Here is a 16587-nt window from a genome sequence, read left to right on the forward strand (position 1 = left end):
AGGTGTAGGTGTGTGTGGGTGATTAAGGTGTAGGTGTGTGTGTGATTAAGGTGTAGGGGTGTGTGTGTGTTTGTGTGTATGATTAAGGTGTGTGTGTGTGTGTATGATTAAGGTGTGCGTATGATTCAGGTGTGTGAGATTTAAGGTGTAGGTGTGTATGATTTAAGGTGTGTGTGGGTGTTTGTATGATTAAGGTGTGTGTGTTTGTGTGTATGATTAAGGTGTGTGTGTGTGTGTGTATGATTCAGGTGTGTATGATTTAAGGTGTGTATGTGGGGGTGTCTATGATTAAGGTGTGTGCAATTAAGGTGTAGGTGTGTGTGATTAAGGTGTGTGTGTGTGTGATTAAGGTGTAGGTGTGTGTGTGGGTGTGTGAGATTAAGGTGTAGGTGTGTGTGGGTGATTAAGGTGTAGGTGTGTGTGTGATTAAGGTGTAGGTGGGTGTGTCATAAAGGTGTTTGTGTGTGATTAAGATGTAGGTGTGTGTGTGTATGATTAAGGTGTAGGTGTGTGTGATTAAGGTATGTATGTATGTTTAAGGTGTGTGTGTGTGTGATTTTGGTGAGTTTGTGTATGATTAAGGTGTAGGTGTGTGTGATTGAGGTGTAGGGGTGTGTGTGTGATTTAAGGTGTAGGGGTGTGTGTGTGATTTAAGGTGTAGGGGTGTGGGTGATTAAGGTGTAGGGGTGTGTGTGATTAAGGTGTGTGTGTGTGTGTGTGTGTGATTAAGGTGTAGGTGTGTGTGTGAGATTAAGGTGTAGGTGTGTGTGTGAGATTAAGGTGTAGGTGTGTGTGGGTGATTAAGGTGTAGGTGTGTGTGTGATTAAGGTGTAGGGGTGTGTGTGTGTTTGTGTGTATGATTAAGGTGTGTGTGTGTGTATGATTAAGGTGTGCGTATGATTCAGGTGTGTGAGATTTAAGGTGTAGGTGTGTATGATTTAAGGTGTGTGTGGGTGTTTGTATGATTAAGGTGTGTGTGTTTGTGTGTATGATTAAGGTGTGTGTGTGTGTGTATGATTCAGGTGTGTATGATTTAAGGTGTGTATGTGGGGGTGTCTATGATTAAGGTGTGTGCAATTAAGGTGTAGGTGTGTGTGATTAAGGTGTGTGTGTGTGTGATTAAGGTGTAGGTGTGTGTGTGGGTGTGTGAGATTAAGGTGTAGGTGTGTGTGGGTGATTAAGGTGTAGGTGTGTGTGTGATTAAGGTGTAGGTGGGTGTGTCATAAAGGTGTTTGTGTGTGATTAAGATGTAGGTGTGTGTGTGTATGATTAAGGTGTAGGTGTGTGTGATTAAGGTATGTATGTATGTTTAAGGTGTGTGTGTGTGTGATTTTGGTGAGTTTGTGTATGATTAAGCTGTAGGTGTGTGTGATTGAGGTGTGTGTGATTAAGATGTAGGTGTGTGTGGTTTTGAGAGTGATTAAGGTGTAGGTGTGTGTGTGTGTACGATTAAGGGTTAGTGGTTTATGTGTGTGTATGATTAAGGTGTAGGTGTGTGTGATTAAGGTATGTATGTATGTTTAAGGTGTGTGTGTGTGTGTGATTAAGATGTAGGTGTGTGTGTGTTTTTTCAAGTGAGTGTGAGATTAAAGTGTAGGTGTGTGTGTACGATTAAGGGATAGTGGTTTGTGTGTGTATGTGTGATTGAGGTGTAGGTGTGTGTGTGTGATTAAGGTGTAGGTGTGCGTGTGTGAGATAAAGGTAGGGGTGTGTGTGTGTGAGAGAGAGAGATTAGGGTGTAGGTGTGTGAGTGATTAAGGTGTAGAGGTGGGTGTGTGATTAAGGTGTACACACCGGATTCCAAAAATGTTGGGACACTAAACAAATTGTGAATAAAAACTGAATGCAATGATGTGGAGATGGCAAATGTCAATGTTTTATTCATAATAGAACATAGATAACAGATCAAAAGTTTAATCTGAGTAAATGTAACATTTTAAAGGAAAAATATGTTGATTCAAAATTTCAGTGTCAACAAATCCCAAAAAAGTTGGAACAAGTAGCAATAAGTGGCTGGAGAAAGGAAATTGAGCATATAATGAACAGCTGGAAGACCAATTAACACTAATTAGGTCAATTGACAAAATGATTGGGTATAAAAAGAGCTTCTCAGAGTGTCAGTGTCTCTCTGAAGCCAAGATGGTAAGAGCATCACCAATTCCACCATTGTTGCGCAGAAAGATAGTGCAACAATACCAGAATGGTGTTATCCAGCGTACAATAGCAAAGAATTTTAAGTTATCGTCATCAACCGTGCATAACATCATCAAAATATTCAGAGAATCTGGAACAATTGCTGTGCGTAAGGGTCAAGACCGTAAAACTCTACTGGATGATCATGATCTCCGGGCCCTTAAACATCACTGCATCTCAAACAGGAATGCCACTGTCAAGGAAATAACAGAATGGGCTCAGGAATACTTCCAGAAAGCATTGTCAGTGAACACAATCCACCGTGCCATCCGCCGTTGCCAGCTGAAACTCTACAGTGCAAAGAGGAAGCTATTTCTAAGCAAGCTCCACAAGCTCAGACGTTTGCACTGGGCCAGGGGTCTTTTTAAATGGAGTGTGGCAAAATGGAAGACTGTTCTGTGGTCGGATGAGTCACAATTTGAAGTTCTTTATGGAACACTGGGACGCCATGTTATCAGGACTAGAGAGGACAAGGATAACCCAAGTTCTTATCAACGCTCCGTTCAGAAGCCTGCATCACTGATGGTATGGGGTTGCATGAGTGCTTGTGGCATGGGCAGCTTGCATGTCTGGAAAGGCACCATTAATACAGAGAACTATGTTCAGGTTCTAGAACAACATAAGCTCCCATCTAGACGTCATCTCTTTCAGGGAAGACCCTGCATTTTTCAACAAGATAATGCCAGACCATATTCTGCAGCAATCACAACATCATGGCTACGTGGGAGAAGGATTCGGGTACTGAAATGGCAGCCTGCAGTCCATATCTTTCACCTGTAGAGAACATTTGGCGCATCATGAAGAGGAAGGTGCGACAAAGAAGGCCCAAGACGATTGAACAGTTAGAGGCCTGTATTAGACATGAATGGGAGAGCATTCCTATTTCTAAACTTGAGAAACTGGTCTCCTCTGTCCCCAGACGTCCGAGTGTTGTAAGAAGAAGGGGGGATGCCACACAGTGGCAAAAAATGGTCTTGTCCCAACTTGTTTGGGATTTGTTGACGCCATGAAATTTTGAAACAACATATTTTTCCTTTAAAATGATACATTCTCTCAGTTTAAACTTTTGATCTGTGATGTGTTCTATTCTGAATAAAATATTAGATGTTGGCATCTCCACATCATTGCATTCAGTTTTTATTCAGTTTGTTTAGTGTCCCAACTTTTTTGGGATCCGGTTTGTAGGAAGGTGTAGGTGTTTGTGATTAAGGTGTAGGTGTGTGATTAAGATGTGTGTGTATGATAAAGTTGTTTGTGTTTATGTCTGATTAAGATGTGGGTGTGTGTGATTAAGGTGTAGGTGTGCGTGTGTGAGATAAAGGTATGTGTGTATGTGAGAGTGATTAAGGTTTAGGTGTGTGTATGTGTTTAAGGTTTAGGGGTGTGTGTGTGATTAAGATGTAGGTGTGTGTGATTAAGGTGTGTGTGTGATTAAGGTGTAGGTGTGTGTATGAGATTAAGAGGTGTGTGTGTGTGATTAAGAGGTGTGTGAGTGAGTTTAAGGTGTAGGTAGGTGTGTGTGATTAAGGTGTATGTGTGTGTGTGATTAAGGTGTAGGTGTGTGTGTGTGTGTGTGTGTGTGTGATTAAGAGGTGTGTGTGTGATTAATGTGTAGGTAGGTGTGTGTGTGATTTAAGGTGTAGGTAGGTATGTATGTGTGTGTGATTAAGATGTAGGTAGGTATGTGTGTGTGTGTGTGATTAAGATGTAGGGGTGTGTGTGTGAGTGATTGAGGTTTAGGTGTGTGATTAATGTTTAGGGGTGTGTGTGTGTGTGTGTGATTAAGAGGTGTGTGTGTGATTTAAGGTGTAGGTAGGTATGTATGTGTGTGTGATTAAGATGTAGGTGTAGGTGTGTGTGTGATTAAGATGCAGGTGTGTGTGTGAGATGAAGAGGTGTGTGTGATTAAGGTGTAGGTAGGTGTGTGATTTAAGGTGTAGGTGTTTGTGTGTGTGTGTGTGTGTGTGTGTGTGATTAAATCACACACAAACACCTACCAACATCTTAACGTGTAGGTAGGTTGTGTGTGATTAAGGTGTAGGTGTGTGTGTGATTAAGATGCAGGTGTGTGTGTGAGATGAAGAGGTGTGTGTGATTAAGGTGTAGGTGTGTGTGATTTAAGGTGTAGGTGTTTGTGTGCGTGTGTGATTAAATCACACACAAACACCTATCAACATCTTAAAGTGTAGGTAGGTTGTGTGTGATTAAGGTGTAGGTTGTGTGTGTGTGTGATTTAAGGTGTAGGTAGGTATATATGTATTTGTGATTAAGATGTAGGTGTGTGTGATTAAGGTGTTGGTGTGTGTGTGATTAAGATGCAGGTGTGTGTGTGAGATGAAGAGATGTGTGTGATTAATGTGTAGGTAGGTGTGTGTGTGATTTAAGGTGTAAGTAGGTATGTAGGTGTGTTTGTGTGTGATTAAGGTGTGTGTGGGTGTGTGATTAAGGTTTAGGGGTGTGTGATTAAGGTGTAGGTGTGTGTGTGTGAGATTAAGAGGTGTGTGTGTGTGACTTAAGGTGTAGGTATGTGTGTGTTTATGACTTAAGGTGTAGGTAGGTATGTGTGTGTGTGTGTGTGTGTGTGTGATTAACATATAGGGGTGTGTGTGATTAAGATGTAGATGTGTGTGTCATTAAGGTGTAGGTGTGTGTGTGTGATTAAGAGCTGTATGTCTGTGATTAAGGTGTAGGTAGGTGAGTGTGTGTGATTAAGGTTTAGGTGTGTGTGTCATTAAGGTGTAGGTGTGTGTTTGATTTAAGATGTATGTATGTATGTATGATTAAGGTGTAGGGGTGTGTGTGTGTGTGTGTGTCATTAAGGTGTAGGTGTGTGTTTGTGTGTGTGATTAAGGTGTAGGTAGGTGTGTGTGTGTGTTATTTAAGGTGTAGGTAGGTATGTATGTGTGTGTGATTAAGGTGTAGGTGTGTGTGATTAAGATGTAGGGGTGTAGGTGTGATTAAGATATAGGGGAGTGTGTGTGTGATTAAGAGGTGTGTGTGATTAAGGTGTAGGAAGGTGTGTGTGTGTGATTAAGGTGTAGGTATGTAGGTGTGTGTGATTAAGGTGTAGATGTGTGTGATTAAGATGTAGGGGTGTAGGTGTGATTAAGATGTAGGTAGGTGTGTGTGTGTGTGAGTGATTAAGGTTTAGGGGTGTGTGATTAAGGTTTAGGGGTGTGTGATTAAGAGGTGTGTGTGTGTTTAAGGTGTAGGTAGGTGTGTGAGTGATTAAGGTTTAGGTGTGTGTCTGTGTGTGATTAAGTTGTGTGTGTGTGATTAAGGTGTAGGTGTGCATGTGTGAGATAAAGGTAGGTGTGTGTGATTAAGACTTAGGTGTAGGTGTGTGTGTGATTAAGGTGTATGTGTGTGTGTGTGAGATGAAGAGGTGTGTGTGTGATTAATGTGTAGGTAAGTGTGTGTGTGATTTAAGGTGTAGGTAGGTGTGTGTGTGTGTGTTAGTGATTAAGGTTTAGGTGTGTGTGTGTGTGTGTGTGATTAAGAGGGGTGTGTGTGTGTGTGTGTGATTAAGGTGTAGGGGTGTGTGTGTGATTAAGGTTTAGGGGTGTGTGATTAAGGTTTAGGGGTGTGTGATTAAGGTGTAGGTGTGTGTGTGAGATTAAGAGGTATGTGTGTGTGTGATTAAGGTGTAGGTAGGTGTGTGTGTGTGTGTGATTAAGAGCTGTATGCCTGTGATTAAGGTGTAGGTAGGTGTGTGTGTGTAGGTGTGTGTGTGTGCGTGTGATTAAGGTTTAGGGGTGTGTGATTAAGAGGTATGTGTGTGTGTGAGAGAGAGAGTTTAAGTTGTAGGTGTGTGTGTGTGATTAAGGTGTAGGTAGGGGTGTGTGTGTGTCATTAAGAGGTGTGTGTGTGTGTGTGATTAAGGTGTAGGTAGCTGTGTGTGTGATTTAAGGTGTAGGTAGGTATGTATGTGTGTGTGATTAAGATGTAGGGGTGTGAGTGATTAAGGTTTAGGGGTGTGTGTGTGTGATTAAGGTGTGTGTGTGTGATTAAGATATAGGTGTGTGTGTGTGTGATTAAGAGGTGTGTGTCATTAAGGTGTAGGTGTGTGTGTGATTTAAGGTGTAGGTGTTTGTGTGTGTGAGATTAAGGTGTAGGTGTGTGTGAGATTAAAAGGTGTGTGTGATTAAGGTGTAGGTAGCTGTGTGTGTGATTTAAGGTGTAGGTAGGTATGTATGTGTGTGTGTTTAAGGTGTAGGGGTGTGAGTGATTAAGGTTTCGGGGTGTGTGTGTGTGATTAAGGTGTGTGTGTGTAATTAAGATATAGGTGTGTGTGTGTGTGTGATTAAGAGGTGTGTGTCATTAAGGTGTAGGTGTGTGTGTGATTTAAGGTGTAGGTGTTTGTGTGTGTGAGATTAAGGTGTAGGTGTGTGTGAGATTAAAAGGTGTGTGTGATTAAGGTGTAGGTAGGTGTGTGTCTGATTAAGGTGTAGGTAGGTGTGTGTGTGTGTGATTAAGGTGTAGGTGTTTGTGCGTGTGATTAAGGTGTAGGGGTGTGTGTGTGATTAAGGTGTAGGGGTGTGTGTGTGATTAAAGTGTAGGTGTGTGTGATTAAGGTGTATGTGTGTGAGGGATTAAGAGGTGTGTGTGATTAAGACGTAGGTGTGTGTGTGATTTTGGTGTAGGTGGGTGTGTGTGATTAAGGTGTAGGTATGAGTGATTAAGATGTAGGGGTGTGTGTGAGAGAGATTAAGGTTTAGGTGTGTGTGTGTGTGTGTGTGTGTGTGTGTGTGTGTGTGTGTGTGTGTGTGTGATTAAGGTGTAGGTAGGTGTGTGTGTGTGTGATTTAAGGTGTAGGAAGGTATGTATGTATGTGTGTGTGATTAAGATGTAGGGCTGTGTGTGTGATTAAGAGGTGTGTGTGTGTGATTAAGGTGTAGGTAGGTGTGTGTGTGATTAAGATGTAGGTGTGTTTGTTATTAAGGTGTGTGTGTGATTAAGAGGTGTGTGTGTGTGATTAGGAGGTGTGTGTGTGAGAGATATTAAGGTGTGTGTGTGATTAAGAGGGGTGTGTGTGATTAAGGTGTAGGTAGGTGTGTGTGATTAAGGTGTAGGTAGGTGTGTGTGATTTAAGGTGTAGGTATGTGTGTGTAGGGGTGTGTGTGTGATTAAGATGTAGGGGTGTGTGTGTGATTAAGGTTTAGGTGTGTGTGTGTGATTTAGGTGTAGGTGTGTGTGTGTGTGAGATTAAGAGGTGTGTGTGATTAAGACGTAGGTGTGTGTGTGACTAAGGTGTAGGTATGAGTGATTAAGATGTGGGGTGTGTGTGTGTGTGTGTCAGTGTCATTAAGGTGTAGGTGTGTGTGTCATTAAGGTGTAGGTGTTTGTGTGTGTGAGAGATTAAGGTTTAGGTGTGTGTGTGTGATTTAAGGTGTAGATAGGTGTGATTTAAGGTGTAGGTAGGTATGTATGTGTGTGTGATTAAGATGTAGGGGTGTGTGTGTGTGATTAAGGTGTATGTGTGTGTGATTAAGAAACAGAATCAGAATCTCTTTATTTCGCCAGGTATGTTAAACATACTAGGAATTTGTCTTGCTGACAGCAACACATGTATGACATGTAACACAGACTGTTAACAAACATAACTCTAAAAGAGGTACAATAAACAATAAATAAACTAAAGAATACAGTTAAGTACTAGAAAAAAAAAAGAGCGTTAAGACATAAATTAGACAACATAAAGTATAAAATCTATACTGTACAGATATGAGTATGAATATAAATGTTTCCAAATATTCCTGAAGTAGGTTATATTATACATTGTTGTACGAGTTACAGAAATAGAACTTCTGTACAGCTGTGCAAAATAGCATAGTGCAAGTGAGTAAAGTGTCCTGTTCATTGCAGTTAAGTCCAGTCGGTTTAGTTCAGTGGTTTGGAGACTCAGAGGTGTTCACTGTGGTTGAGGAGAGCTACAGCTCTGGGAAAGAAGCTGTTAGCATGTCGTGTTGTGCTGGTTTTGATGGTCCTTAGTCTTCTACCAGAAGGGAGAGACTGGAAGAGGTGATGTCCAGGATGTGAGGGGTCAAGCGTAATTTTGTGAGCACCCTGCTGGTGTGGATCTCCTGAAGCGTTGGCAGGTTACATCCAATGATCTTCTTTGCTGATCTGATGATGCGCTGGAGCCTGGCTCTTTCTTGTGAGGTAGAGGAACCAAACCAGGTGGTTATGGATGAGGTGATGATGGACTCGATGATCGCTGTGTAGAACTGGATCATCAGGGTCTGATGCAGGTCAAATTTCTTGAGCTGTCTCAAGAAGAACATTCTCTGCTGAGCTTTCTTGGTGATGGAGACGGTGTTCCTCTCCCACTTCAGGTCCCTGGATATGGTGGTGCCCAGGAACTTGAGTGACTCTACAGTGGAAACTGCGGTGCCATTGATATAGAGGGGGGATACAGGGGGTGGGTTGCGTCGGAAATCCACCACCATCTCTACAGTCTTGTCTGTGTTCAGCAGCAAGTGGTTGTCACTGCACCAGGACACCAGCTGACCAACCTCCTTTCTGTAAGCAGACTCATCACCATTGGCTATGAGGCCCACCAGAGTGGAATCATCTGCAAACTTCAGGAGCTTTACAGCTGGTTCCTTGGAGACACAGTCGTTGGTGTAAAGGCTGAAGAGAAGGGGTGAAAGAACACACCCTTGTGGAACTCCAGTGCTGAGTGTTCGAAGGTCTGAGGTGTGTTTCCCAAGCCGCACATACTGTCTTCTGTCTGTGAGGAAGTTTGCAATCCACTGACACATGGAGTCTGGCACTGACAGCTGGGACAGTTTGCTTTGAAGTAGCTGCGGCACAACGGTGTTGAAAGCCGAGCTAAAGTCAACAAACAGAACCCGAGCGTAGGTTCCAGGGCTGTCCACATGCTGAAGGATGAAGTGGAGAGTTAGGTTGACCACATCATAAACAGATCTGTTTGCTCTGTATGCAAACTGCAGGGGGTCCAGCAGGGGGTCTGTAATGGTCTTTAGGTGGGCTAAGACCAGGCGTTCAAAGACCTTCATGACCACAGATGTCAGGGCGACAGGTCTGTAATCATTAAATCCAGTGATGGTGGATTTCTTGGGGACTGGAATGATGGTGGAGGTCTTGAAGCAGGCTGGAACACAACAGAGCTCCAGTGATCTGTTGAAGATGCTGGTGAAGACTGGTGCTAGTTGGTCACAGCAGTGTTTTAGGATGGATGGAGAGACTGAATCAGGTCCCGGGGCTTTCTTCACCTTCTGTCTGTTGAAGAGTCTGTGGACGTCCTGCAGGCTGATGGTGAGACAAGCTGGGGGTGGAGGTGTGAGAGCCAGTGTGGGGGAGGAGGGGGGTTGATGATGGGGTGAGAGAGTCTGCTGATTGTCTATTGTTTGAAATCTGCAGAAGAACTCATTCAGGTCGTTGGTGAGCTGACGGTCGTTCAGGTGGAAGGAGGTATTTCTCACCTTGTAGCCAGTGAGAAGCTGAAGACTGTTCCAGGCTGACGATGGGTCGTTAGCTGTGATGTGGTTATTCAGCTGCTCTGAGAACTTTCTTTTCGCTGCTTTAACCCCTTTCTCGAATCTGTACTTGGCTTTTTTGTAGACAGCTCTGTCTCCTCTCCTGAATGCGGCCTCCTTCTCTCGCCTAAGCTGTTTCAGTTCTATAGAAAACCAGGGTTTGCTGTTACTGTGTTTAACACGTGTTCTAGTTGAAATACAGCTTCACAGTCTTCACAGAAGCTTATATATGACGTCACAGCGTCTGTGTATTCGTCCAGTCCATCTGTCGCCTCCTCAAACACAGCCCAGTTTGTGGATTCGAAGCAGCCCTGCAGCTTCTCTATGTCTCCACTGGTCCACCTCTTCACTGTTGTAATGGCCGGCTTGTTGGTTTTGAGTTTCTGCCAGTACGTGGGAATGAGGTGAACGAGGCTGTGATCGGAGAGCCCGAGAGTGGCGCGCGCAACAGCGCGATAGGCATTCTTTATACTTGTGTAGCATTTGTCTAGTGTGTTGCCTTCACGTGTAGCGCACGCGATATGTTGCCTGTATTTGGGCATCTCCTTCGTGAGGTTAGCGCTGTTAAAGTCCCCCAGAATGATCAGCAGCGAGTCTGGATGATCTCTCTCTAGTTCCATTATCTGTTCGGCCAGTTGTGTACACGCCGGCCAGAATGAAGGAACTGAATTCTCTGGGAGAGTAAAACGGCCGACAGTTAATGAAGAGAGACTCCAGATGAGGAGAGCATGATGTTAACAATACTGTAGTGTCTCTGCACCAGCGCTCGTTGATGTAGAAGCAGATTCCTCCTCCCCTACTCTTCCCGCTACATTCCACGTCTCTGTCCGCTCTCAGTAGCTGGAAGCCCGGTACGTCCAGCGCACTGTCCAGGATCAGCTCGTTCAGCCAGGTCTCCGTGAAGCAGAGGGCAGAGGCAGAGGAGAAGTCCTTGTTGGTCCGGTGGAGCAGGAGTAGTTCCTCAGTTTTGTTGCTGAGAGATCGGAGGTTGGAGAGGAATAATGATGGTAGAGGTGTGCGAGGCCCGCGCCGCCTGAGACGCACGCGCGCGCCCGTGCATCTGCCCCTTCGTCTGCGCCTCCAGCGTCTCCTTGCGAGGCCGAGCAGCGTCAGCGCGGCCGTTGTAAAGATTTCTATGGGAAGCCGTTCAGGAAATAATTATAATGTACTTTGTACATATATATTGGTTTATGGAGAAACTACTTGGTTTAATGGCACATACATTGGTTTTAAACTGTTGGTTTGTATATATCAAACAGTTTTTTACTTCCTGTATTTAGCGCTATTCATTAGTCCATGAAGCGTTAAAAGCAATGTGCGCAGCATTATGTACACATCGAACAGTCCTTTTCGTTCACCGCGGCTCTGCGAATCAGGAGCTAACTTCAGCGTCGTAGAAAACACATTGTTGTATAACGTAATCCAATCTGCTAGTCTGAGCTTTATTATCTTTATTATGACCTTTATTTAGTATTTATAATCGCGGAGCTCGGTCACCGGGCCACTCGGTTTTATTTGGAATATGTCAAAAGTTTGTCCAAACTGAGGTTCATTAAAATCGCGCAGCACAATCAAAACAGGCTACTCGCTGAACAGCACTGAGCGGCAAATTTCTACCATGCAGCACAGAATCCAATATACATGCCCACAAACCGGTATAAACAAACCAATATATGCTCCCACAAACCGATATAAACAAACCTATAAATATGCGCCCAAAAACCGATATAAACAAACCAAAATACACGCCCACAAACCATTATACACGCCCACAAACCAATACGCGCCCACAAACCAATATATGCCCACAAACCGATATACACAAACCAATATATATGCCCACAAACCGATATAAACAAACCAATATATGCGCCCACAAACCGATATAAACAAACCAATATATGCGCCCACAAACCGATATATGCCCACAAACCAATATAAACAAGCCAATATACGCGCCCACAAACCAATATATGCGCCCACAAACCGATATATGCCCACAAACCCATATAAACAAACCAATATATGCGCCCACAAACCGATATATGCCCACAAACCCATATAAACAAACCAATATACGCGCCCACAAACCAATATATGCGCCCACAAACCGATATATGCCCACAAACCCATATAAACAAACCAATATATGCGCCCACAAACCGATATATGCCCACAAACCGATATAAACAAACCAATATATGCGCCCACAAACCGATATATGCCCACAAACCGATATAAACAAGCCAATATACGCGCCCACAAACCAATATATGCGCCCACAAACCGATATATGCCCACAAACCAATATACACAAACCAATATATATGCCCACAAACCGATATAAACAAGCCAATATACGCGCCCACAAACCGATATATGTGCCCACAAACCGATATATGCCCACAAACCGATATAAACAAACCAATATATGCGCCCACAAACCGATATAAGCCCACAAACCGATATAAACAAGCCAATATACGTGCCCACAAACCAATATAAACAAACCAATATATGCGCCCACAAACCAATGTATATACCAACAAACCGATATACACAAACCAATATATACGCTGGAAAACCAATGTATGTACTGGTGATCCGATATATATACCCACAAACCAATATATATACGCTGGAAAACCAATGTATGTACTGGTGATCCGATATATATACCCACAAACCAATATATATACCCACAAACCAATATATATGCCAAGAAACCAATGTATATGCTAATAAACCAATGTATGTACTGAGAGTCCAATATATATACCAACAAACCAATACATACAAACCAATATATATGCTAGGAAACCAATGTATAAACTGATAATCCAATATATACTCACAAACCGATATATACAAACCAACAGTTTAAAACCAATGTATGTGCCATTAAACCAAGTAGTTTCTCCATAAACCAATATATATGTACAAAGTACATTATAATTATTTCCTGAACGGCTTCCCATAGATTTCCACACACTCTGAAGGTTCTTGAATAAATTCCGGCATAAAATCAGGAGAAATGTTGTCCCTGGCGGTTAGTAACTGTTCTCTGTTCCAGCTGACCAAGTTTGAGGTACAATAGACAACATTAATTAACAAAAACAAACATAACACGGAGGAGCTCGTCACCGTGGCTGCCATCCTCGGCGCCATCTTGGACAAAAAAAAACACACACACACACAAGATGTAGGGGTGTAGCTGTGATTAAGATGTAGGAGTGTGTGTGGGTTTGTTTGTCTCTGTGTGATTAAGATGTAGGTGTGAGTGTGTGATTAAGAGGTGTGTGTGTGTGATTAAGACGTGTGTGTGTGATTAAGGTGTAGGTAGGTGTGTGTGATTAAGATGTAGGTGTGTGTGTGATTAAGATGTAGGTGTGTGTTTGATTAAGAGGTTTGTGTGTGTGTGATTAAGGTGTAGGTGTGTGTATGTTTAAGATGTAGGTGTGTTTGTGTGAGATTAAGAGGTGTGTGTGATTAAGGTGTAGGTAGGTGTGTGTGTGATTTAAGGTGTAGGTAGGTACGGTTGTGTGTGTGTGATTAAGATGTAGTTGTGTGTGTGTGTGTGTGATGAAGGTGTAGGTGTGTGTGAGATTAAGAGGTGTGTGTGATTTTGGTGTAGGTGGGTGTGTGTGTGATTAAGATTTAGGTGTGTGTGTGTGATTAAGGTGTAGGTATGAGTGATTAAGATGTAGGGGTGTGTGTGTGTCATTAAGGTGTAGGTGTGTGTGAGAGAGATTAAGTTTTAGGGGTGTGTGTGTGTGTGATTTAAGGTGTAGGCAGGTATGTATGTGTGTGATTAAGATGTAGGGGTGTGTGTGATTAAGGTGTATGTGTGTGTGATTAAGATGTAGGTGTGTGTGTAATTAAGGTGTAGGTGTGTGTGTGTGTGTAATTAAGGTGTAGGTGTGTGTGTGTAATTAAGGTGTAGGTGTGTGTTAGATAAAGGTGTGTGTGATTAAGGTTTAGGTGTATGTGTGTGTGATTAAGATGTAGGTGTGTGTGTAATTAAGGTGTAGGTGTGTGTGTAATTAAGGTGTAGGTGTGTGTGTAATTAAGGTGTGTGTGTGTGTGTGTGTAATTAAGGTGTAGGTGTGTGTTAGATAAAGGTGTGTGTGATTAAGGTTTAGGTGTATGTGTGTGATTAAGATGTAGGTGTGTGTGTAATTAAGGTGTAGGTGTGTGTGTGTGTGATTAAGATGTAGTTTTGTGTGTGTGTGATTAAGGTGTGTGAGATTAAGGTGTATGTAGGTGTGTGTGTGATTAAGGTGGTGTGTATGATTAGGGTGTAGGTAGGAGTGTGTGTGTGTGATTAAGGTGTATGTGTGTGTGATTAAGATGTAGGTGTGTGTGTAATTAAGGTGTAGGTGTGTGTGTGTGTGTGTAATTAAGGTGTAGGTGTGTGTGTGTGTAATTAAGGTGTAGGTGTGTGTTAGATAAAGGTGTGTGTGATTAAGGTTTAGGTGTATGTGTGTGTGATTAAGATGTAGGTGTGTGTGTAATTAAGGTGTAGGTGTGTGTGTAATTAAGGTGTAGGTGTGTGTGTAATTAAGGTGTGTGTGTGTGTGTGTGTGTGTAATTAAGGTGTAGGTGTGTGTTAGATAAAGGCGTGTGTGATCAAGGTTTAGGTGTATGTGTGTGATTAAGATGTAGGTGTGTGTGTAATTAAGGTGTAGGTGTGTGTGTGTGTGATTAAGATGTAGTTTTGTGTGTGTGTGATTAAGGTGTGTGAGATTAAGGTGTATGTAGGTGTGTGTGTGATTAAAAGGTGTGTGTGTGTGTGATTAAGGTGGTGTGTATGATTAGGGTGTAGGTAGGAGTGTGTGTGAGTGATTAAGGTTTAGGTGTGTGTGTGTGTGTGTGATTAAGGTGTAGGTGTGTGTGATTAAGATGTGTGGGTGTGTGTCATTAAGGTGTAGGTAGGAGTGTGTGTGAGTGATTAAGGTTTAGGTGTGTGTGTGTGATTAAGGTGTAGGTGTGTGTGAGATTAAGAGGTGTGTGTGATTTTGGTGTAGGTGGGTGTGTGTGTGATTAAGATTTAGGTGTGTGTGTGTGATTAAGGTGTAGGTATGAGTGATTAAGATGTAGGGGTGTGTGTGTGTCATTAAGGTGTAGGTGTGTGTGAGAGAGATTAAGTTTTAGGGGTGTGTGTGTGTGTGATTTAAGGTGTAGGCAGGTATGTATGTGTGTGATTAAGATGTAGGGGTGTGTGTGATTAAGGTGTATGTGTGTGTGATTAAGATGTAGGTGTGTGTGTAATTAAGGTGTAGGTGTGTGTGTGTGTGTAATTAAGGTGTAGGTGTGTGTGTGTAATTAAGGTGTAGGTGTGTGTTAGATAAAGGTGTGTGTGATTAAGGTTTAGGTGTATGTGTGTGTGATTAAGATGTAGGTGTGTGTGTAATTAAGGTGTAGGTGTGTGTGTAATTAAGGTGTAGGTGTGTGTGTAATTAAGGTGTGTGTGTGTGTGTGTGTAATTAAGGTGTAGGTGTGTGTTAGATAAAGGTGTGTGTGATTAAGGTTTAGGTGTATGTGTGTGATTAAGATGTAGGTGTGTGTGTAATTAAGGTGTAGGTGTGTGTGTGTGTGATTAAGATGTAGTTTTGTGTGTGTGTGATTAAGGTGTGTGAGATTAAGGTGTATGTAGGTGTGTGTGTGATTAAGGTGGTGTGTATGATTAGGGTGTAGGTAGGAGTGTGTGTGTGTGATTAAGGTGTATGTGTGTGTGATTAAGATGTAGGTGTGTGTGTAATTAAGGTGTAGGTGTGTGTGTGTGTGTGTAATTAAGGTGTAGGTGTGTGTGTGTGTAATTAAGGTGTAGGTGTGTGTTAGATAAAGGTGTGTGTGATTAAGGTTTAGGTGTATGTGTGTGTGATTAAGATGTAGGTGTGTGTGTAATTAAGGTGTAGGTGTGTGTGTAATTAAGGTGTAGGTGTGTGTGTAATTAAGGTGTGTGTGTGTGTGTGTGTGTGTAATTAAGGTGTAGGTGTGTGTTAGATAAAGGCGTGTGTGATCAAGGTTTAGGTGTATGTGTGTGATTAAGATGTAGGTGTGTGTGTAATTAAGGTGTAGGTGTGTGTGTGTGTGATTAAGATGTAGTTTTGTGTGTGTGTGATTAAGGTGTGTGAGATTAAGGTGTATGTAGGTGTGTGTGTGATTAAAAGGTGTGTGTGTGTGTGATTAAGGTGGTGTGTATGATTAGGGTGTAGGTAGGAGTGTGTGTGAGTGATTAAGGTTTAGGTGTGTGTGTGTGTGTGTGATTAAGGTGTAGGTGTGTGTGATTAAGATGTGTGGGTGTGTGTCATTAAGGTGTAGGTAGGAGTGTGTGTGAGTGATTAAGGTTTAGGTGTGTGTGTGTGATTAAGGTGTAGGTGTGTGTGATTAAGATGTGTGGGTGTGTGTCATTAAGGTGTAGGTAGGAGTGTGTGTGAGTGATTAAGGTTTAGGTGTGTGTGATTAAGGTGTTGGTAGGTGCGTATGTGTGTGTGTAATTAAGGTGTAGGTGTGTGTGTGATTAAAGTGTAGGTAGGTGTGTGTGTTTGTGTGTGATTAAGATGTAGGTGTGTGTGTCATTAAGGTGTAGGTGTGTGTGTGATTATAGTGTAGTTAGGTGTGTGTGTGTGATTAAGAGGTATGTGTGTGCGATTAACAGGTGTGTGTGTGTGTGATTAAGGTGTAGGTAGGTGCATATGTGTGTGTGTGTGTAATTAAGGTGTAGGTGTGTATGTCATTAAGGTGTAGGTGTGTGTTAGATAAAGGTGTGTGTGATTAAGGTTTAGGTGTATGTGTGTGATTAAGGTGTAGGTAGGTGCGTGTGTGTGTAATTATGGTGTGGGTGTGTGTGATTAAGGTGTAGATGTGTGTGATTAAGATGTAGGGGTGT

General features: G+C 42.5%; 1 protein-coding gene across 1 annotated transcript in view; it reads left to right on the forward strand.

Annotated features, from left to right (window-relative positions):
- The window catches only part of LOC136678165 (bromodomain and WD repeat-containing protein 3-like), a 61151-nt gene that overhangs the window by 10414 nt on the left and 34150 nt on the right, over nucleotides 1-16587 (forward strand). The gene's annotated exons all lie outside the window — the stretch shown is intronic.

This window comes from Hoplias malabaricus, chromosome Y, assembly GCF_029633855.1.
Source record: "Hoplias malabaricus isolate fHopMal1 chromosome Y, fHopMal1.hap1, whole genome shotgun sequence".
In the NCBI taxonomy this organism is placed as follows: domain Eukaryota; kingdom Metazoa; phylum Chordata; class Actinopteri; order Characiformes; family Erythrinidae; genus Hoplias; species Hoplias malabaricus.